The sequence below is a fragment of the Triticum urartu genome, chromosome 6A (genome assembly GCF_056163025.1).
Source record: "Triticum urartu cultivar PI428250 chromosome 6A, HENAU_Tu73, whole genome shotgun sequence".
NCBI classification, from domain to species: domain Eukaryota; kingdom Viridiplantae; phylum Streptophyta; class Magnoliopsida; order Poales; family Poaceae; genus Triticum; species Triticum urartu.
Window position 1 is genome coordinate 111,604,380 of NC_141878.1, and position 22,180 is coordinate 111,626,559.

General features: G+C 45.3%; 1 non-coding gene across 1 annotated transcript; it reads right to left on the reverse strand.

The window, feature by feature from the left end:
- Positions 1–16,502: 16,502 nt before the first annotated feature.
- Positions 16,503–16,689, reverse strand: LOC147964343 (small nucleolar RNA U3). The gene has a single exon (XR_015609560.1). It is a non-coding gene; the product is annotated as a small nucleolar RNA U3 (small nucleolar RNA).
- Between the last annotated feature and the right edge of the window lie 5,491 nt (positions 16,690–22,180).

The following is a 22,180-nucleotide window of genomic DNA, read 5'->3' on the forward strand; positions in this document are numbered from 1 at the left end:
TCAGCGAAGCAGAACAAGAAGTCTTTAGGACTAGACTTCAACCCTGGTCCCTCTGCTCCCCGTGCCGATTGAACTCGTGAAGCTGAACCCAATCTTCTCGGGCCCTTCTACAACTTGGAAGGTCTCATCACTCACATCGTGGTTCAAGGGACAGCCGTGAATGAGCCTGCAGATGACGCTGAATCAGATGAAGCGCCTGCAGTGCCGAAGCCAAAGAAGTTGAAGCAGCCTAAAGCTTCAAAGCCTGCCTCTGCACCAAAAATCTCACGGGCGAAGCCACTGGCCACTGCACCTCCTGAAGAGAGTGTGCAGTCTGAAGATTTGTCACGCATCTCCAAGCCCCAGAAGGTTAAGATGCCTCTACCACACACCGGCCAAGAGCTGACAGCTGCTGCCATTCTGCGGAACGATGCCATTGATCTGTCCAGTGATGAAGATCTTGCAGATGACGCTCTTGAGCAACTCATCAAGAGCAAAGAAGAAGCAGAAATCTTCAATGATCTGCCTCTCTTTGACGTGACAATCATCCACAACTTCATTGATGAGTGGTTTGACACGCCCAACATCAGCTTCGAAGATCTGCAACTACCCATTGGCCTCAGTGTCGTCTTCCATGGTGCCATTGCTTCAGAGCTAGCTCTCGCTCAGCGCATCGTCGAACTGAAGCAAAAGATTGACTATGAAAAGGCTCAGTTCAAGAAGCATATGGCCAAGCTCAGCGTGCAAGAGGTGAAAAACTTCAAGATTATGCTGCACGAGCTCAAAGAAGCCTTTCTCAAGAAACGCGCAGAAGCTCAGGGTTCTCGGGAGCGCATGAAGAGCCTGGCTGACAAGTGTGTGCAAGGCTACAACGAGGCTGAGAAGCGCAAGGCCCTTGTGAAGGAAATATGCCCTAGAGGCAATAATAAAGTTATTATTTATTTCCTTATATCATGATAAATGTTTATTATTCATGCTAGAATTGTATTAACCGGAAACATAATACATGTGTGAATACATAGACAAACAAAGTGTCACTAGTATGCCTCTACTTGACTAGCTCGTTAATCAAAGATGGTTATGTTTCCTAACCATGAACAAGGAGTTGTTATTTTATTAACGGGATCACATCATTAAGTGAATGATCTGATTGACATGACCCATTCCATTAGCTTAGCACCCGATCGTTTAGTATGTTGCTATTGCTTTCTTCATGACTTATACATGTTCCTATGACTATGAGATTATGCAACTCCCGTTTGCCGGAGGAACACTTTGTGTGCTACCAAACGTCACAACGTAACTGGGTGATTATAAAGGAGCTCTACAGGTGTCTCCAAAGGTACATGTTGGGTTGGCGTATTTCGAGATTAGGATTTGTCACTCCGATTGTCGGAGAGGTATCTCTGGGCCCTCTCGGTAATGCACATCACTTAAGCCTTGCAAGCATTGCAACTAATGAGTTAGTTACGGGATGATGTATTACAGAACGAGTAAAGAGACTTGCCGGTAACGAGATTGAACTAGGTATTGGAATACCGACGATCGAATCTCGGGCAAGTAACATACCGATGACAAAGGGAACAATGTATGTTGTTATGCGGTCTGACCGATAAAGATCTTCGTAGAATATGTAGGAGCCAATATGGGCATCCAGGTCCCGCTATTGGTTATTGACCAGAGACATGTCTCGGTCATGTCTACATTGTTCTCGAACCCGTAGGGTCCGCACGCTTAAGGTTACGATGACAGTTATATTATGAGTTTATGCATTTGGTGTACCGAAGTTTGTTCGGAGTCCCAGATGTGATCACGGACATGACGAGGAGTATCAAAATGGTCGAGACATAAAGATTGATATATTGGAAGCCTATGTTTGGATATCGGAAGTGTTCCGGGTGAAATCGGGATTTTACCGGAGTACCGGGAGGTTACCGGAACCCCCCGGGAGCTATATGGGCCATAGTGGGCCCTAGTGGAAAAGAGAAGAGGCAGCCCAACATGGGCCGCATGCCCCTCCCCTCCCTTGTTCCGAATGGGACAAGGAGAGGGGGCCGTCCCCTCTCTCTCTTTTCCCCCCTCCGCGAATCCTATTCCAACAAGGATTGGGGGGGGGGGGGGAATCCTACTCCCAGAGGGAGTAGGACTCTCCTGGCGCGCCTCTCCTAGGCCGGCCGCACCCCCCTTTAGTCCTTTATAAACAGAGGCAGGGGCACCCCAGAGACACACAAGTTGATCCACGTGATCTTATTCTTAGTCGTGTGCGGCGCCCCCTGCCACCATAGTCCTCGATAATATTGTAGCGGTGCTTAGGCGAAGCTCTGCGACAGTAGTACATCAAGATCGTCACCACGCCGTCGTGCTGACGGAACTCTTCCCCGACACTTTGATGGATCGGAGTCCGGGGATCGTCATCGAGCTGAACGTGTGCTAGAACTCGGAGGTGCCGTAGTTTCGGTGCTTGATCGGTCGGGCCGTGAAGACGTACGACTACATCAACCAAACACTTCCGTTGTCGATCTACAAGGGTACGTAGATCATACTCTCCCCTCTCGTTGCTATGCATCACCATGATCTTGCGTGAGCGTAGGAATTTTTTTGAAATTACTACGAAACCCATCAGTGGCATCCGAGCCTAGGTTTTATATGTTGATGTTTATATGCACGAGTAGAACACAAGTGAGTTGTGGGCGATATAAGTCATACTGCTTACCAGCATGTCATACTTTGGTTCGGCGGTATTGTTGGACGAAGCGGCCCGGACCGACATTACGCGTACGCTTACGCGAGACCGGTTCTCCCGACGTGCTTTGCACATAGGTGGCTTGCGGGTGACAATTTCTCCAACTTTAGTTGAATCGAGTGTGGCTACGCCCGGTCCTTGCGAAGGTTAAAACAACACCAACTTGACAAACTATCGTTGTGGTTTTGATGCGTAGGTAAGATTAGTTCTTGCTTAAGCCCGTAGCAGCCACGTAAAACTTGAAATAACAAAGTAGAGGACGTCTAACTTGTTTTTGCAGGGCATGTTGTGATGTGATATGGTCAAGACATGATGCTGTTTTTTATTGTATGAGATGATCATGTTTTGTAACCGAGTTATCGGCAACTGGCAGGAGCCATATGGTTGTCGCTTTATTGTATGCAATGCAATCGCGATGTAATGCTTTACTTTATCACTAAGCGGTAGCGATAGTCGTGGAAGCACAAGCTTGGCGAGACGACAACGATGCTACGATGGAGATCATGGTGTCACGCCGGTGACGATGGTGATCACGACGGTGCTTCGGAGATGGAGATCACAAGCACAAGATGATGGCCATATCATATCACTTATATTGATTGCATGTGATGTTTATCTTTTATGCATCTTATCTTGCTTTGATTGACGGTAGCATTATAAGATGATCTCTCACTAATTATCAAGAAGTGTTCTCCCTGAGTATGCACCGTTGCGAAAGTTCTTCGTGCTGAGACACCACATGATGATCGGGTGTGATAGGCTCTACGTTCAAATACAACGGGTGCAAAACAGTTGCACACGCGGAATACTCAGGTTATACTTGACGAGCCAAGCATATACAGATATGGCCTCGGAACACGGAGACCGAAAGGTCGAGCGTGAATCATATAGTAGATATGATCAACATAGTGATGTTCACCAATGAAACTACTCCATCTCACGTGATGATCGGACATAGTTTAGTTGATTTGGATCACGTAATCACTTAGAGGATTAGAGGGATGTCTATCTAAGTGGGAGTTCTTTAAGTAAATTAACTGAACTTAAATTTATCATGAAACTTAGTACCTGATAAGTATCTTGCTTGTTCACGCTTGTTTGTAGATAGATGGCTCGTGCTGTTGTTCCGTTGAATTTTAATGCGTTCCTTGAGAAAGCAAAGTTGAAAGATGATGGTAGCAATTACACGGACTGGGTCCGTAACTTGAGGATTATCCTCATTGCTGCACAGAAGAATTACGTCCTGGAAGCACCGCTGGGTGCCAGGCCTGCTGCTGGAGCAACACCGGATGTTATGAACGTCTGGCAGAGCAAAGCTGATGACTACTCAATAGTTCAGTGTGCCATGCTTTACGGCTTAGAATCGGGACTTCAACGACGTTTTGAACGTCATGGAGCATATGAGATGTTTCAGGAGTTGAAGTTAATATTTCAAGAAAATGCCCGGATTGAGAGATATGAAGTCTCCAATAAGTTCTATAGCTGCAAGATGGAGGAGAATAGTTCTGTCAGTGAGCATATACTCAAAATGTCTGGGTATAATAATCACTTGATTCAATTGGGAGTTAATCTTCCAGATGATTGCGTCATTGACAGAATTCTCCAATCACTGCCACCAAGCTACAAGAGCTTCGTGATGAACTATAATATGCAAGGGATGAATAAGACTATTCCCGAGCTCTTCGCAATGCTGAAAGCTGCGGAGGTAGAAATCAAGAAGGAGCATCAAGTGTTGATGGTCAACAAGACCACTAGTTTCAAGAAAAAGGGCAAAGGGAAGAAGAAGGGGAACTTCAAAAAGAACGGCAAGCAAGTTGCTACTCAAGAGAAGAAACCCAAACCTGGACCTAAGCCTGAAACTGAGTGCTTCTATTGCAAGCAGACTGGTCACTGGAAGCGGAACTGCCCCAAGTATTTGGCGGATAAGAAGGATGGCAAGGTGAACAAAGGTATATGTGATATACATGTTATTGATGTGTACCTTACTAATGCTCGCAGTAGCACCTGGGTATTTGATACTGGTTCTGTTGCTAATATTTGCAACTCGAAACAGGGACTACGGATTAAGCGAAGATTGGCTAAGGACGAGGTGACGATGCGCGTGGGAAACGGTTCCAAAGTCGATGTGATCGCGGTCAGCACACTACCTCTACATCTACCTTTGGGATTAATATTAGACCTAAATAATTGTTATTTGGTGCCAGCGTTGAGCATGAACATTATATCTGGATCTTGTTTGATGCGAGACGGTTATTCATTTAAATCAGAGAATAATGGTTGTTCTATTTATATGAGTAATATCTTTTATGGTCATGCACCCTTGAAGAGTGGTCTATTCTTATTGAATCTCGATAGTAGTAACACACATATTCATAATGTTGAAGCCAAAAGATGCAGAGTTGATAATGATAGTGCAACTTATTTGTGGCACTGCCGTTTAGGTCATATCGGTGTAAAGCGCATGAAGGAACTCCATACCGATGGACTTTTGGAACCACTTGATTATGAATCACTTGGTACTTGCGAACCGTGCCTCATGGGCAAGATGACCAAAACACCGTTCTCCGGTACTATGGAGAGAGCAACAGATTTGTTGGAAATCATACATACAGATGTATGTGGTCCGATGAATATTGAGGCTCGTGGAGGATATCGTTATTTTCTCACCTTCACAGATGACTTAAGGAGATATGGGTATATCTATTTAATGAAACATAAGTCTGAAACATTTGAAAAGTTCAAAGAATTTCAGAGTGAAGTTGAAAATCATCGTAACAAGAAAATAAAGTTTCTACGATCTGATCGTGGAGGAGAATATTTGAGTTACGAGTTTGGTGTACATTTGAAAAATTGTGGAATAGTTTCGCAACTCACGCCACCCGGAACACCACAGCGCAATGGTGTGTCCGAACGTCGTAATCGTACTTTACTAGATGTGGTGCGATCTATGATGTCTCTTACTGATTTACCGCTATCATTTTGGGGATACGCTCGAGAGACGGCCGCATTCACGTTAAATAGGGCACCATCAAAATCCGTTGAGACGACGCCTTATGAGCTGTGGTTTGGCAAGAAACCAAAGTTGTCGTTTCTAAAAGTTTGGGGCTGCGATGCTTATGTGAAAAAGCTTCAACCTGATAAGCTCGAACCCAAATCGGAGAAATGTGTCTTCATAGGATATCCAAAGGAGACTATTGGATACACCTTCTATCACAGATCCGAAGGCAAGACTTTTGTTGCTAAGTTCGGAAACTTTCTAGAGAAGGAGTTTCTCTCGAAAGAAGTGAGTGGGAGGAAAGTAGAACTTGACGAGGTAACTGTACCTGCTCCCTTATTGGAAAGTAGTGCATCACAGAAAACTGTTTCTGTGACACCTACACCAGTGAGTGAGGAAGCTAATGATGATGATCATGAAACTTCAGAACAAGATACTACTGAACCTCGTAGATCAACCAGAGTAAGATCCGCGCCAGAGTGGTACTGTAATCCTATTTTGCAAGTCATGCTACTAGATCATGATGAACCTACGAACTATGAAGAAGCGATGGTGAGCCCAAATTCCGCAAAGTGGCTTGAAGCCATGAAATCTGAGATGGGATCCATGTATGAGAACAAAGTATGGACTTTGGTTGACTTGCCCGATGATCGGCAAGCAATTGAGAATAAATGGATCTTCAAGAAGAAGACTGATGCTGACGGTAATATTACTGTCTACAAAGCTCGACTTGTCGCAAAAGGTTTTCGGCAAGTTCAAGGGATTGACTACGATGAGACCTTCTCACCCGTAGCGATGCTTAAGTCTGTCCGAATCATGTTAGCAATTGCCGCATTTTATGATTATGAAATTTGGCAGATGGATGTCAAAACTGCATTCCTGAATGGATTTCTGGAAGAAGAGTTGTATATGATGCAACCAGAAGGTTTTGTTGATCCAAAGGGAGCTAACAAAGTGTGCAAGCTCCAGCGATCCATTTATGGACTGGTGCAAGCCTCTCGGAGTTGGAATAAACGTTTTGATAGTGTGATCAAAGCATTTGGTTTTATACAGACTTTTGGAGAAGCCTGTATTTACAAGAAAGTGAGTGGGAGCTTTATAGCATTTCTGATATTATATGTAGATGACATATTAATAATTGGAAATGATATAGAATTTCTGGATAGCATAAAGAGATACTTGAATAAGAGTTTTTCAATGAAAGACCTCGGTGAAGCTGCTTACATATTAGGCATTAAGATCTATAGAGATAGATCAAGACGCTTAATTGGACTTTCACAAAGCACATACCTTGACAAAGTTTTGAAGAAGTTCAAAATGGATCAAGCAAAGAAAGGGTTCTTGCCTGTGTTACAAGGTGTGAAGTTGAGTAAGACTCAATGCCCGACCACTGCAGAAGATAGAGAGAATATGAAAGATGTTCCCTATGCTTCAGCCATAGGCTCTATCATGTATGCAATGCTGTGTACCAGACCTGATGTGTGCCTTGCTATAAGTCTAGCAGGGAGGTACCAAAGTAATCCAGGAGTGGATCATTGGACAGCGGTCAAGAACATCCTGAAGTACCTGAAAAGGACTAAGGAAATGTTTCTCGTATATGGAGGTGACAAAGAGCTCATCGTAAACGGTTACGTTGATGCAAGCTTTGACACTGATCCGGATGATTCTAAATCGCAAACCGGATACGTGTTTACATTAAACGGTGGAGCTGTCAGTTGGTGCAGTTCTAAACAGAGCATCGTGGCGGGATCTACGTGTGAAGCGGAATACATAGCTGCTTCGGAAGCAGCGAATGAAGGAGTCTGGATGAAGGAGTTCATATCCGATCTATGTGTCATACCTAGTGCATCGGGTCCAATGAAAATCTTTTGTGACAATACTGGTGCAATTGCCTTGGCAAAGAATCCAGATTTCACAAGAGAACCAAGCACATCAAGAGACGCTTCAATTCCATCCGGGATCTAGTCCAGGTGGGAGACATAGAGGTTTTCAAGATACATACGGATCTGAATGTAGCAGACCCGTTGACTAAGCCTCTTCCACGAGCAAAACATGATCAGCACCAAGGCTCCATGGGTGTTAGAATCATTACTGTGTAATCTACATTATTGACTCTAGTGCAAGTGGGAGACTGAAGGAAATATGCCCTAGAGGCAATAATAAAGTTATTATTTATTTCCTTATATCATGATAAATGTTTATTATTCATGCTAGAATTGTATTAACCGGAAACATAATACATGTGTGAATACATAGACAAACAAAGTGTCACTAGTATGCCTCTACTTGACTAGCTCGTTAATCAAAGATGGTTATGTTTCCTAACCATGAACAAGGAGTTGTTATTTTATTAACGGGATCACATCATTAAGTGAATGATCTAATTGACATGACCCATTCCATTAGCTTAGCACCCGATCGTTTAGTATGTTGCTATTGCTTTCTTCATGACTTATACATGTTCCTATGACTATGAGATTATGCAACTCCCGTTTGCCGGAGGAACACTTTGTGTGCTACCAAACGTCACAACGTAACTGGGTGATTATAAAGGAGCTCTACAGGTGTCTCCAAAGGTACATGTTGGGTTGGCGTATTTCGAGATTAGGATTTGTCACTCCGATTGTCGGAGAGGTATCTCTGGGCCCTCTCGGTAATGCACATCACTTAAGCCTTGCAAGCATTGCAACTAATGAGTTAGTTACGGGATGATGTATTACAGAACGAGTAAAGAGACTTGCCGGTAACGAGATTGAACTAGGTATTGGAATACCACGATCGAATCTCGGGCAAGTAGCATACCGATGACAAAGGGAACAACGTATGTTGTTATGCGGTCTGACCGATAAAGATCTTCGTAGAATATGTAGGAGCCAATATGGGCATCCAGGTCCCGCTATTGGTTATTGACCGGAGACATGTCTCGGTCATGTCTACATTGTTCTCGAACCCGTAGGGTCCGCATGCTTAAGGTTACGATGACAGTTATATTATGAGTTTATGCATTTGGTGTACCGAAGTTTGTTCAGAGTCCCGGATGTGATCACGGACATGACGAGGAGTCTCGAAATGGTCGAGACATAAAGATTGATATATTAGAAGCCTATGTTTGGATATCGGAAGTGTTCCGGGTGAAATCGGGATTTTACCGGAGTACCGGGAGGTTACCGGAACCCCCCGGGAGCTATATGGGCCATAGTGGGCCCTAGTGGAAAAGAGAAGAGGCAGCCCAACATGGGCCGTGCGCCCCTCCCCTCCCTTGGTCTGAATAGGACAAGGAGAGGGGGCCGGCCCCTCTCTCTCTTTTCCCCCCTCCGCGAATCCTATTCCAACTAGGATTGGGGGGGGGGGGGAATCCTACTCCCAGAAGGAGTAGGACTCTCCTGGCGCGCCTCTCCTAGGCCGGCCGCACCCCCCCTTTAGTCCTTTATATACGGAGGCAGGGGCACCCCAGAGACACACAAGTTGATCCACGTGATCTTATTCTTAGCCGTGTGCGGCGCCCCCTGCCACCATAGTCCTCGATAATATTGTAGCGGTGCTTAGGCGAAGCCCTGCGACAGTAGTACATCAAGATCGTCACCATGCCGTCGTGCTGACGGAACTCTTCCCCGACACTTTGCTGGATCGGAGTCCGGGGATCGTCATCGAGCTGAACGTGTGCTAGAACTCGGAGGTGCTGTAGTTTCGGTGCTTGATCGGTCGGGCCGTGAAGACGTACGACTACATCAACCAAACGCTTCCGTTGTCGATCTACAAGGGTACGTAGATCATACTCTCCCCTCTCGTTGCTATGCATCACCATGATCTTGCGTGAGCGTAGGAAATTTTTTGAAATTACTACGAAACCCATCACCTTGGGCGTCCGAGCATTGATCCCAGGATGGCTGCTAAGCAGAAGAAGAAGCCCATTATGACTGAACCCAACGCACCAAGGTAGGAAGCAGATCCCATTGTCTTCCCAACTAGCATGACTGGCTCGAAGCCAAAGGCCCGGTCAACTGCTTCAGAGCTGAAGAAGACGAGGACTGCTGAGGCTGAAGCCAGGAAGAGGAAACATCCTGAAGCCTCTGCTACTGCCCAGTCCAAGAAGAGGAAGCCCAAGAAGGAACGAGCTGCTCCCACAGAGCCCTTGATTGTTGAACCCATCTCCATGGTTCACCCTGACGCTGAACCGCAAGAACGTCAACTGACTGTCCATGAGCCTGCTTTCACAGAGGCTCATGAAGCTGAAGACTTTCCAGCAGCTGATCCCATCGCTGCTGAAGACATTGGTCACCATGACCATGTTGAAGATGATGCAGTCCTTCCTCAGCTCGAGCACCAACAAGTATCATCGCCTGTGCTAACGCACAGCGAACTCATCAGCATTGGTCGTCCTCTGACGCCAATTGCTCAGGATGCATCATGGGCTGATCGCCCACAAGAGGAAGAAGACTTTGAGGCCCAGCCAACTCCAACTCCACAGGCGTCGCCAGCGTTGCGCAAGCTTCGCAAAGGACCAAGGCCTCCAGTCTCTGAGTCTGAAGCTACAGCTGTTGAAGACATTCCGGCTGCATCAGCTGATGAAGAAGAAGCCCCAAAAGCTGCTACCCCCTTGTCCCACCAAGAAGCTGTTCTCGAGGAGAACGTGACTGTGACCGACCCTCCAGTTCGTCAAGTGGAGGTTGAAAATCTTGAGACTGCCACCACCAACACCAATGAAGCCACTGACGCTGTCATGGCTGAAGCTAATGTGGAGCCTTCACCAACCCAAGCACCAGAAGTCAGCGAAGCCACTGATCCCACTGCTTCTGTTCCTGCGCCTGCTGCCGGTCCTCAGTTCGACTACCATGTTGAGCATAGGCCTCAGGTACAGAAGCCAATCCCAAGATTGCCCAGGTTTCCAGGTCCTGCATCAGCACCTGGATCCTTCAATGTCAATGGCTTCAGAGCAGACAACACATTCTTCAATAGCTCCAGGAACCCCTACTCAAGGGAAAGAATATCATCTGATCGGTTCTGGAGCTATCCGCAGCGAAGCTATTACTCCTGCATTCTATACAATTAAGGTTGCATCTTCCCACACAAGCGTCTTGACATTGAAGCAATAGCTGGTCTGCCCTGTCTGGAAGAAGCTCTGGATTGCTTCAAAGAGGTTGGATTGCTGCCGTTCGTCACCGATCAAGAGCATTGGAATGAAGAGTTGCTGCTCCAATTCTATGCCACACTTCACATCCGCGGGTACAACAAAGATCCGAAGACTTGGGTCCTGGAGTGGATGACAGGAAACGTTCATCACGAAGCCAAAGCCTTTGACATCATTGAGCTCATTCGTCTACCCACTCCTGGCGATCTCTATGAATCTGGCTGTCAGCTTCATAGTGAAGCTGTGGAGAGCATCTTTCAAAAGCCTGAACCTAACATGAGTCAGATGCTCAGTATGATGAAGCCATTGCCCCAAGATGCTGCATATCCCAAAGAGTTCTTTGTTGAAGACCTTGAGTATCTGCCAAGGACTATTTATCACATCATAAAGCGAATTCTCTGGCCCATCAAAGGACACTCTCCACATGCCAAGCTGGAAGGTGCAATGAAGACTTTGGTCTTCTATATTCTTCATGGCAAATGCTTCAATGCACAAGACTTCTTCATTCGCCAACTTGCTGCATCGGGCTCTGATGTTTTTGGCTTGAAGTTCTACGCCCCATGGGTAATGCGGCTGATCAAACTTCACTCCGCTATCTCATATCAGCCATCTGCTCGCAATCATCGGATCTTTCTGCCTGATGTGGATATGTCTATTGAAGCCATCTATCCTGAGCCTGCCAAGGAACCTCTAAGTCTTCAGAATGCAGAGAATCAAAGTTTTTCTCAGAACATTGAAGGAGTTGAAGCAGTCACTCGTGTGTATCCTTTGGCTGGCACTACACGTGCACCACATCCTGCCCTTACTGAAGCCACCGACAGCACAACTGCCTAACGACCCAAGAAGCGCACTCGTGTTCTTAATGACCGAGAGCTTCTGGTGGCTCTTCATCAGAAACAGGATAGGCATCATGACTGGCTGAAGCGCCAAATGCAAAGCCTCCTGGTGGATGTCAACCGCATTCGCAATCTTGCCACCAAGAATGCTTTTGTTGCCCATGAAACCTCTCGACGCACATGGAAAGGGCTGACACTGATGTGCTCTGAAGATGATCTTCAAGAGGATGGCTTCTCTGAACGCTTCAAGTTTGACTCCACACCTCCTCGAAGGGCAGTGCTGCGACGCACTCCATCTCTTGAAGACTCTGAGTTTTCTTCCTCTACTGCAACTGTGAATGCCAGAGTGATCGAGGATGAAGACGATGCCACTTCACCGCCACCTCCTTCAGCACGCTTCGACACTGCTCCAACTGCTTCTGCACCTCCGAACACCACCGACGACCCTGCTGCTTCACCTACTCTTCATGGGAACGAGTAGATGCTCTATGTCTTCAAACCTTTTTGGTCCTTACTGACAAAAGGGGGAGAAGCATATGAGTTTGATAGTCTTCAAGCGGGTCCATATGGGCGGGTGCTTTATATTTTGCTTCGTGTTTACAACTCTCGTTTTGATACATTTGGTTCTTTGAGTTGTAACACTTAAACTTAATGGTCGTCTGCCACTTATTTGCCATTTTGTGATGCGATGATAAATCCCGCATGTGCGACGATAAATTCCGCACTTAGATCATTTTGCAGACGTCCATTTTCCATTATGCATGTCATTATCTTCACATATCTTCACATGCATAATGAATTGTCATCATAAGTTGAAGAGGATCTCCACAAGTACAACCTGCCATGTGCATTTGCATTCCAAAAGCAAATTATTTATATGCACATCTTCAGGGGGAGCCCTTGCAACTTATGAAGACAATTCCTTATCCTTTACAATTTCACATATTATATTCTCCATTGAAAACTTTAACTAGTTTGTCATCAATCACCAAAAAGGGGGAGATTGTAAGTGCATCTAGTGCCACCCCTAGTTGGTTTTGGAGTATTGACGACAAACCTAGTTGAGGGACTAATGTGTTTGTGAGAATTGCAGGATAACACAGGTAGAAGTCCCTCCTTGATTCAGTTTTCCTACCAGAGATGACCCCTAAAAATGTATGAAGACATTGATGTCAAAGGTGGTATGTGAAGATACTCACATTGAAGACTATGACAAGAGAAGACATCGCATGAAGCCTATGGAGCTCGAAGACTTAGATCTTTTGTAGTTCTGTTTCTTCTTTGTTGAGTCATAGGAACCACCGTACTGTTAAGTGGGGTCCAAGTGAACCAGTCAGAATGACTGAAGTGACGCTTAACCAAAACCTATGTCTTCGAGTGAAGACTATGAGAGCGAAACTTGTCCAGAGTCGGACAGGTCAGCTTTGCTTGTAGCCCAAGTAAAGCTGCCGCGTGAGTTTGAAATCTGACCGTTGGAACACGTGTCAGTTCCTTAGTGACCCAGGGTCATTTCGGACAAATCAGGTCGGGTTGCCTAGTGGCTATAAATAGCCCACCCCCTACAACCATAAACGCTTGGCTGCTCAGAGTTAGAGTACATCTTTTGTCGTTTGAGAGCAACCCACCTCGAAGCCTTTGAGAGAGAATTCCTTGCGAGGATAAAGCCCTAACCACCCAGAGCCTAAGAGTGTTAGGCATCACTTAAGTCTTCTTGTCTGTGTGATCTGAAGACTTATTACACTTGAGGACTGTGAATCCTCCAGCTGGTTAGGCGTCGCGTTCTGAGCATCCAAGAGACATTGTGGATTGCCGGTGAACGAAGTCTGTGAAGGTTTGAGAGTCTACCTTGAAGACTTACCAGAGTGATTGGGCGAGGTCTGTGTGACCTTAGCTCAAGGGGAATACGGTGAGGACTGGATGTCCTGAGCTGCGTGTTCAGGACTGGGTGTCCGGGACTGTGTGTCCTCAGGTTTAAATACCTAGCCGCCCTAACCAGACGTACAATTGTCACAACAACTGGAACTGGTCCAACAAATCATTGTCTTCAACGATTCACTGGTTTCATCCTTCCCTTCCCTTTACTTACTGTTGGTCCTTGTGAAGTCATTGTATGATTGCACTATCTTTTGTCTTCATTGAGTGACTGCGTGTTCTGTTTGGCTTCATAATATCTTCCTACCTGATCCTTACTACATTGCTGCTATTAGTCACTGTGCTTTTACTCCATTGAATACTTGACTATGGTTTGCCTAGTGTAGTCTACCTTCCGCTGCATGATAATAGGTTTATTTCTATCGTTTGTCTTCATAACTTCCACGTTTTGAAGACTTTCATAAAAATCGCCTATTCATCCCCCCTCTAGTCGATATAACGCACTTTCAGTGGTGGTGGGTGGTCTACTGGACTCTTGAACTATTGCAGACCGAGCAGTTTTTTAATGCTTAACGTACTCCACTTTATTGATTAACGAAGTTTATAGGGATACAATTGAGGTTCGGAGGCTAGATATGCCACAAAAGGGAACCCTTCAGAAAAGCCTAGAGTATGCTTAGTGAGGCTATGTGCCTCGACATTGATTTTCTTCCTTCGAAGATGAAGGAACACGCCTAAAATTGGAGGCAGTCACTTCGATGTCACGAACAACATTCCCATAGATAACTCTTGTGTCGTTGTTAATATCATCGATTACACCTTTGCAAAATCAGAAGCGATGACAATCTGACTTAACATCAAATCAGTAGTCAAAGCCAGGGCCTCACGGCATGCCAAGTCTTCTAGAGAAGCTGGGTGTGTTATACCGCTGAAGGAGATCGCTGAAGAACCGATGTATACTCCATTTGAATTTATGCAACCATGGGCCCTCTGCTTTGGCGCATGAGGCAGTGCCACTAGATCAAATATGTAGTGTCTGACAAGTGCATGAGTAGCTCCTAGACTTTGAATTCGTGTTCATGCAAGGCCTTCTGTCTTCTGACCATATGGACCAAAGCATTATTAGAAGAAACACGAAATGATCATTTGGTAAGCTTTCCATCTTCCCACATATGATTTTCTAGTGGTGCTCATGGCTTCAAGCCTTCAACTATATCGGGATCCGCTAGTGCCCACACACACCTAGCCATATTGCACTCTAGGAGGGGGTGTCTCCAAGAGTCATCAGCTCCACAAAGACCATGGTCAATTGTTGTGACATGTTCTTGTGCTGAAGAAGGTTTGTTGTCGGCAGAGAATGTTGCGCCAACCTCCACAAGAAACATGAAGTTACCTGAACCGACCACATTCTTGTCCATGTTTTCTGGTCCCTCTCCGAATTGGAAGAATCGACATTCCCTTCCAGCTAGGCCTCGAGCCTGTGTTTTGTTGCGACCAACTTGCGATAGGCCGACCTAATAGAAAAAAACTCCCTTTTCATAGTTCCATGAAAAAAAATTAGAGAACTGTCTCGTACACAGCGGAATGGACAAAATCACCTCAACATCAAAACCAATAAAAAACATGTTTCACCTTCTCGGTCCCAAGTTGCCATATTCTTTTCTTTTTTGAGTCGCAAGTCGCCATATTCTGAATTGTAAGTTCACTCACAAGTTTTTTTTTTTTGGAGAAGTAGTTCACTCACAAGCTGAGGGGGATAATCAGAGACAGGTTATATAGGCCGAAGAGAAGCAAATATGGGCCCTGCAAGCAAATCGGGAAGTTGGCCCAGTACATCTAGCCGAAGGCTGAGCCCACAGATAAGCAAATATGGCCCGTGTAAATTACCAATCGAACAGCCCACGACTTATCTGGTTCTCTCTCCGACACCGAGAGGAAACATGTTTGGTACCCTGCCGTGCCGCGTACGTGTCCGACACGACTCGCACCTCCTTAGGGCAACCAGTATATATACACGTCCTACGCCCCCAACCCTGCAACGCCAACACACTTTCCGCTAGTTCCATCGCCTGCCGCCGTAAGATCATCGTCGTCGACATCGTCAGAGAGCTTTTGGATCAACTTCGTCTTTCAGTCGTCGCCGCCAAGGTATCAACAATGCCGCCCAAGCCTCTCAAGAAGCCCAAGGCCCAGAAGAAAGAGTACGACGAGGTATGTAGCTCTGATCTACGAGCGTATGCACCACCCCTGTTTGTTTATTTATTTTCTTTCAAAAATCAAAGGTTAACTAGATGGTCGCCGATTACGACGATTTGCTTCTTCGTACCTGACGAGCCTGGGTTTTCTCTGTTGTGCAGACCGATCTGGAGAACTTGAAGAAGAAGAAGGAGGACGAGAAGGCCGTCAAGGAGCTCAAGGCCAAGGCCGCGCAGAAGGGCCCGCTAGGAGGCGCCGGTCTCAAGAAGAGCGGCAAAAAGTGATCCTGCTCGTTTTCCAAAACTTAGTTATCTGTACTTAGAAGCTTCTGAAAAATGGCCGACGAATACTACTTTAGATAGTACTAGTTGATTTGGTTTCAGTGTTTGGGGTCTCCTTTTTCCTGTACGAATTGAGTTTTTGACGACACTAAGCTATAAGTTTGCATGAGCTAAATTACATCTTCTGTTGGAATCTGTAATCATATGGTTTTATTCTGTCTAGCTACTTGGAGGATACTACAGCAAATGACCTGGTAGCTACTGAAATAGGCAGAATGCATTGCCAAATAATGCCGATCGATCAATTTAGTAAAATAAAAAAGGTAACACAAAAAAGATTATATTGTCTAGCTACTTGGAGGATACTACAGCAAATGACCTGGTAGCTACTGAAATAGGCAGAATGCATTGCCAAATAACTCTGTCGATCAATTTAGTAAAATAAAAAAGGCAACACAAAAAAGATTATAGTGCCTGTCAGACAACCTGTGTGCCACCCTGGTAAGCCAGAAGCTACCACGAACGATCCCCTACAGGATTTGATCACAACCATGATCTGAGCCGTTAATCACGCTCTGGCCCACAGGTTAGACTTCATCAACCAGGCCATAATAGCTGTTAATGGTGCTACGTCCCGTGCTAGTTGTCGAGACCTACACCATAAGTTGCCATGCATTTATGAAGAAATTGTCATCCCATACAACTAAACTTGCCATCTAAAACGGTTGCAAATGTCAATCCCTTCCAGCGAACGTTCACCAGCTATTGCGGTCCTAGAATTTCAACTCAGGTTCTATTACATCAAAATCGATGAACACGAAAACTTTTGTCAAAGACACGCCACATGGATGTTCTTTTCTCTCTATATATTTCATGAATTCCACGCTTTACAATCTCAATAGCTGGTTGGTTCATATATATGCAGCCACCGTCATACACAAATCCTAATCGAATACAACTTCTCTCTTCGATCCATATTACATGTTGTTCACTCAGTACAATTTTATATAATTAAAGTTCGCGTTAGCTACATGTCAAGTGACTGAATTTTTATTTTTGTAAGTCAAATTTGTGGCCGTTGATTCAAGGTGCTTTGTATTACGTGTGTAGGAGGTCGACTGACTCTGTTATATACTTCTTCAGTCAATTTTCTGCCTATCCTTGCTGAGTGCACGATGCAGCCTCATGCATGCATGTATCCAGTTCGTGGCTCTTGCATCGCACAGGCATGAAGCAAATGCATCCCAATTTTAGTTTGTGTGCATGCCTTTTTCCTTGTGTTTGCTTTTGTTTTCAGCAAGTGTTTGCTTTTATTTTTTATTTTTAGTTGAGTTTTGTTTTTTCTTTGCATGTATTCTTGGATGTTGAGTGTGTGTAAATATATACGCGCAACTACTACATGCACAAATAAATTAGAGTACAGAAATTTCATTCTTATATGTTTATTCTACACAGTATAAAAAGTGCATTTTTTGTGCTGATTGTGTGGTATTTTTTATTTTGTTTCTTCTTCAAGGATAATATCAATGCTAATCTTTTGTGCTATTTTTTTTTTGCTAATTCATACTTTCTTAGAAAATACATTCTTCTATTATTATTTTTGTGTATGTATGCACGCAAGTACCATCCAATATGTGTAAATTATACTTCCTCATTCTAAACGCTCTTATATTAGTTTACAGAGGAAATACTAGACTGCGAAAGTTGCATTATTATATGTTTATTTGCTGCATATTACAAAAGGTGCAATTTTACTCAAGTTGTGTGCAAGTTTCTTTTATTTTATTTCTTCTTAAGAGTAATACCAATGTCAGGAATTCATTCCCTCTTAGAAAACTTTATTTGTTTTAGTATGTTTTAGTTTTCATTTCATTTTTAAAGTTAATACCAATGCCACTATTCATTTCTTGATTAAAAAAATCTTTTATGTAAATTTCACTATTATATGTTTATTCTTACATATACTAATAAAGTGCAATTTATGTGGTAATTAGAGTACATATCCGGTGATACGGTGCATGATATGATACCATGATCTGGGACCGTGTCGACCGTTGGATGTGGACTAGAGGTACATGATTGAGCAGCCTCGCTTCACGTTGGAAAGTATGCAAAGGACACCCTTGTGAAGGAAGTGCATATCGCTATGTTTCGTTCCCCTCTTCTTCGATATGAGCATACGACTTGTTTCCCCACCGGCGCATCCTAGGGTCATGGCGAGCATGGGACACATCCCGCCGTCACCGCTAATCATGGGGCCAGTCCCACCGCCACCGAATACCATGTGGCATGTCTCGCCACTGCCAGTTTCCATAGCGGGTGTATCTCCGCCGATAGTTGTGTCAGTCGCAGCGGCCATATCTCAATCCGCTTCCTCCAACTGTAGTGTTGCCTCTAATGAAGGCCGTGGACCAGCCCGGAGTGGTACTCCATGTTTTCAGCTGGACTGTTCCCAACGAATTGCAACAAACATCGGAGGAGCCGACCTCTATTTTGTTAGTCCATCCTCTAATCTCATAGTGTTCGTGCAAACATCTAGTTTTTGGAATATCAGATTGTCTTGTAAAATTTTGTCCACACCATAGTCCTTAATGATTGGAAGTTGTCCATGAATGACTCTGCAAATGTCTTGATGTGTTTGGATTCACATTAGTAAAATAGGTCCTAGAATGTGCATTTTTTGCAGTGACAATCTGCAAGCGAAAAACAACGCCCATCTTGTGATCCTCTCGTTGGTATGATGTTTGTGCTATTCTTTTCCCCCTCTTAGGATATAAAGATTGTTATTGAGCCATTGATTTGCAGAACTAATGTACGTCACAAAGCTTTCTTGATTATTGAAAGGGGAGTGCTTCGGTACAACCCCCTCCCCCCCCCCCCTAAACGTATAATGGGTAGTATGATCATTTCACATAGGTATAGGAATACCCACCCCGACGCCGTACGCCCGCGCGCGACGTCGTACGCCCGCCCGCCGCTGTACGCCGCGCCCCGTACACCTGCCCGCGTACCGGCACCCGTCGCCGTACGTCGCCGCCGTACGCCCGCATGTCTCCACGTTGCGTCGATAGTTATTGAAAAAAGTCATCACAGGAGCAGCCGACGCCCGCCGTCGTAACCCTAAACCCTAAACGCATCCACGCCGTCTCCACGTCGTCCCCCGTCTCTGATGTCTACTACACAACCTTCTTCTTATAGACGTTGTTGGGCCTCCAAGTGTAGAGGTTTGTAGAACACTAGCAAATTTTCCTTAAGTGGATGACCTAAGGTTTATCAATCCGTAGGAGGCGTAGGATGAAGATGGTCTCTCTCAAGCAACCCTGCAACCAAATAACAAAGAGTCTCTTGTGTCCCCAACACACCCAATACAATGGTAAATTGTATAGGTGCACTAGTGTAACACCCCGGTGTAATGATGCTACAGTAACCCCTGGGGTTAAGTTAATATTTTTGCTAAATATGTGCCTGATCATTATTGTCTCATGTTCTTTCAAAATTCCAGTTGAATTCAAATTCAAATTATGTGTGAAATTCAAAATGCTCAGACATGAAAACAAAAATGTTCATCATGTGCCAAATATTCCACAACTAATATTGGTGGTGAACAAACATTTTTGCAAAGGGATTAAGTGGCCTAAACTACTTAAAACAGTGACCTAAACAATAAATTAAATGCCTTTTTAATTTATAAAATTGGCATTCTTTTTCTAGAGTCTCACAATATTTCTGTGGCAGTGCAATATACTTCTTTGAAATTATTTTGGCCAATGGCATAATTTTTGCAAAGTCTTTATTGGCTAAAAGAAAAAAAAGGAAAAGGAAAGAAGAAGGGGTGGGAGAGCCCCTGGCCTCCCCTTGGGCTTCGGCCCATCCCAGCAGACCGGCCCACCTCACCCAGCCTGGCCGGCCCAGCTCCCCGAAGCGCGCCTCCCTCCTGTTCCTCTGACCGGGCGAGGCAGAGCGCGCCCGTCGCCGCTGAACCACCTCGCCGTCGACGCCTCCGCGAGAGGATAAGGCCTCCGCACCCCCCTCGATGCCTCGGCCTCCTCCCCAGCTAGCCCCACTCACCTCCACCTCTCCCACTCCCCTCCAGATCCCCCTCGAGCACTCCCCTCTCTCTAACCCGAGCGCGCCTGCCGCCGTCGCCGCGTCGATCCCGCGACCACCGTCTTCGCCCCGCGTCGCCAACATGCCGTAGGCATCCGCCGTCGTCCTCCATGTCGAACGGTGCCCACCGTTGGAGCCGGAAGGCTCCGCAGCGCCGGGTCCACCCCGTCTTCCTCCTCGGGACTGTAAGTGCATCTAGTGCCACCCCTAGTTGGTTTTGGAGTATTGACGACAAACCTGGTTGAGGGACTAATGTGTTTGTGAGAATTGCAGGATAACACAGGTAGAAATCCCTCTTTGATTCGGTTTTCCTACCAGAGATGACCCCTAAAAATGTATGAAGACATTGACGTCAAAGGTGGTATGTGAAGAGATTCACATTGAAGACTATGACAAGAGAGGACATCGCGTGAAGACTATGGAGCGCGAAGACTTAGCAGTTTCGTCGTTCTGTGTTTTTCTTTGTTGAGTCATAGGAACCACCGTACTGTTAAGTGGGGTCCAAGAGAACCAGTCAGAATGACTGAAGTGATGCTTAACCAAAATCCTATGTCTTCAAGTGAAGACAATGAGAGCAAATCTTATCCAGAGTTGGATAAGTCAGCTGTGCTTGTAGCCCAAGTAAAGTTGCCGTGTGTGTTTGAAATCTGACCGTTGGAACACGTGTCAGTTCCTTAGTGACCAAGGGTCATTTCGGACAAATCAGGTCGGGTTGCCTAGTGGCTATAAATAACCCACCCCCTACAACCATAAACGGTTGGCTGCTCAGAGTTAGTGTACGGCTTTTGTCGTTTGAGAGCAACCCACCTTGAAGCCTTTGAGAGAGAATTCCTTGCGAGGATAAAGCCCTAACCACCCAGAGCCAAAGAGTGTTAGGCATCACTGAAGTCTTCCTATCTGTGTGATCTGAAGACTTATTACACTTGAGGACTGTCAATCCTCCAGGCGGTTAGGCATCGCGTTCTGAGCATCCAAGAGTCATTGTGGATCGCCGGTGAACGAAGTCTGTGAAGGTTTGGGAGTCTACCTTGAAGACTTACCAGAGTGATTGGGCGAGGACTGGGTGTCCTTAGCTCAAGGGGAATAAGGTGAAGACGCAGTCTTCTGAGTTGAATCTCAGCCTCCCTAACCAGACGTACAGTTGTCACAGCAACTGGAACTGGTCCAACAAATCATTGTCTTCAACGAGTCACTGGTTTCATCCTTCCCTCTCCTTTACTTACGGTTGGCCCTGGTGAAGTCATTGTATGATTGCATCATCTTTTGTCTTCACTGAGTGACTGCTTGTTCTGATTGGCTTCACACCATTTTCCTATCCGATCTAAACTGCCTAGCTGCTATTAGTCATTGTGCTTTCACTTCATTGAATATTTGACTATGGCTTGCTTTGTGTAGTCTACCTTTCGCTGCATGGTAATAGGTTTATTTCTATCATTTGTCTTCGAAACTTCCATGTTTTGAAGACTTTCATAAAAATCGCCTATTCACCCCCCTCTAGTCGATCACTAGCACTTTCAATTGGTATCAGAGCAAGGTACTCCCTTGTTTTGTGTGATTCGGTTTAACCACCTGGAGTTTTAGCTATGTTGACTGCAGGGATAATCAAAGTCTCTGCTGCGTGCCCAGTCTTCGATGGAACTGAATATCCCTACTGGAAGAATAAGACGCGCATGCATCTTGAAGCCATTGATGTCGACCTATGGTATGTCATCAAGAATGGCGTTCCCAAGGCTGGTGAAGGTGTCACCACTGCTGATGTCAAGAAGTTCGTTCAACTGGACTCCACTGCCAAGAACATCATTTGTGGTCATCGGACCATAAGACAGTATGGCCGTGTGAGTGCTTTGGAAACATCTAAGCTAGTCTGGGACTGGCTCTCCAAGGTCAACGAAGGCGTCTCAACCCAGAGAGATCAGAGAATCAGTGTCCTTCGCAACCTCTTCAACCGCTTCAAGAGAAATGACAATGAGAATGTCCAGCTCACGTTTGATTGACTCACTGACATCACCAATGAGCTTCAAGCCCTCGGCGCTACTGAGATCA